We start from the raw sequence: 2590 nt of genomic DNA, 5'->3' as shown, positions 1-2590 counted from the left end.
TATTTTCCTGTCCGGCCAGACCTAAACTCAGTCAATAAGCATTTTATCATATGGGCTCTTTACAATATTCATGAGCACTCAGAAGATGAAGTTAGGACAAAATAAAAAACAAAAATCTGCACAGAAAATTTATCTAATATGTTGTCTGCATTTGCTTTCCTGGGTGTAAATTACTTGGATGTTTAAAAGCGACGAAATCCCCTAAAATTGCATCTCACGGAGCAGTACGTGTTCCTTGTAGAGCCGTACGGCTTTTTTCCTGCCCTTCTCGCTCTAATGCATAAGGCCCTCATACGGGGATTTTCCCAATAGTTTTGCGATGAAAGCGCGCGGGGGACCGTACGGGCCATATGATAATATTAATTATTAAAAATTGGATCATTGGATAATGCAATTCGAGAGTTTTGATTGGCTAAGCCATCATGGGTTATGAGCCATTATACCATGATCTACAAACACGGCAAGCATATGAGTGATTTTTTGGGCCTTTTTATTTTTATTGTAGTCTAGTTTTCTATATTTTAGGGGCGTTTTTAATAAAACAATTATTCCACCCGCGCTTTGTTGGATATGAGATGATTATAGCCAACTCGGCGCTACGCGCCTCGTTGGCTATCTATCATCTCATATCCAACGCGCTCTCATGGAATAGTTGTTAATTATCATATGTCCCGTACAGACCCAAGCGCGCTTTCACAAATGTTGGAGCTGGATGAAAGGCCCTTTACGTCCATGGTGCAAAGGAAAATAATACAGTATACTTACGAGCAGACAGTTCACAAACGCCAGAGAAGCTCTGTCTTCAAAAAGGGGTGGGCGCTTTCAGTGAATCGTTCAGTTTCGTAATTATTTTCAAGACGATACAAAGCTTGTCAGCACTTGTCACTCGTCATTTCATTTTATCCAGTCAAATCTAGGACATTCGAATGGTTTCGTTTGGGTTGTTTTCGTCATTCGCAGACGCCTTATTATGAAATCGATACGATTCTCAGACAATGCAGGATTCAAACTTTAGAAGCCAAAATGTTAAAAAATAGCTTGATAGTGGATGTTGGATGGTTTAACATATAATACGAACAACGAGCAAAATGTTGGCGGCGAGTTAGGAGAAAATATATACTTTGAATTCCATGCTACAGCAACTGAAGAAGTGTTGGGAAAATCAGTTCTACAGAATGTCTCTTATCACGAAAAGAGATATTTTGCAGTATTTCGGATTCTATTGCACCGATTTTATTGTTCCTTGCCACATGACATCTAGAGCATTGCTTTTCATAATATACAGTTACCAAAACGTTTTCCGTGGAAAACACGAGTTTTTTACTCGTTATTCTCTTTTTATCCTTTTTTTCCCCCAAATTTTTCATTCATTGTTTAATAGCATTTGTTGCTGCTGTCGTAGCGTTTCTTGGTTGCAAGCATATATGCTTGAATTGATTTATCCGTTTTGGCCGATGAATTAAGAATCGTTTTCGCAGTAGGTATGGCGGGGCTCAGTTAAACATAAAATTTGTCCTTTGGACTAGTTTTGAGCCACGGGGATAATATTGACATAGTGCACTGAGATGATAAAAACCATATTATGAAGTACTAATGACAGGCTGATTGATGATGATATGGTACGTGTTGGGCCACATACTGGTTTCTCCAGGAAAATGACAACAAGACAAGAAGCCGACCGAAGTCGAAGGGAATTTCTTTAGGTTCCACCGTAACTTACGGCAGGGAGGGGCGCTACTCCAAACCCTTTACATGCACAACTTGTCCCCAATAATACTGATACTCATTTTACCCACCACGAATGGATGGAAAGATGAATGAACTTCGAAGCGCTGAGATGCAGTCCGCGGGCGATAACCACCAAGTTTTAACATGTTTCGGTTATTAATATAACGGCCGCCGATCTCGTGATTGAAAACCAGAACAAAGATTTGCCACGATCGCGAGAAAAGGGCTGGAATTGAATGAGAATCTCTGCGTGGGCCGGATCTCAGCTTTTTTACTTTGCTTTCTTTTGCAGCTTCCCTTTGCTATTTGTTTTTCTTCCGATACCACACGGATCTTTTCAACTGCTAATTCAAATCGGATGGAAATCGGATGCTGATGTACGTTGTTGATGCCACCCACCTAACATATGCAGTATGATTTCAGACCAAATTGCACTCCACTCAGTTTAATTACCATTATTAATCAAACAAGCGTGTTGAGTAAATAGGTTAAATCACGGCATTCGATCTTGGAGAGCAGCTCTTTTATGACAATTTTACAGGATGTAGTGCTTGGGGGGTAGTTCTAATTTGGCAGTTTTAAATATAGTATTTTTACTATGACAGCTTAATCTATCTGCTGTGTTAAGGGTTTCCTGAGCCGATCTTTTTTGTTGTTGTGATATTATTAGCCATTTACGTTACTAGACTCCCCTGCCTGTTCTTTTGTTTACGCCGCTAACCAAGAAATTCGAAGTTTTGCGAACAAGCATCTTTTGCTTTGCCTCTGTGCGAGAGCGCTTGCTCGTTTCGAGTCTTTTAAAGGAGGCACGACATGTTGGAAATGCATTTTAAAGGCAAAAACTAAAGAAACAAGTCAATTA

The sequence above is a fragment of the Montipora foliosa genome, chromosome 9 (genome assembly GCF_036669935.1).
Source record: "Montipora foliosa isolate CH-2021 chromosome 9, ASM3666993v2, whole genome shotgun sequence".
NCBI lineage: Eukaryota > Metazoa > Cnidaria > Anthozoa > Scleractinia > Acroporidae > Montipora > Montipora foliosa.
The sequence above is the reverse complement of the archived record's forward strand: the minus strand, read 5'-3'. Positions refer to the sequence as shown.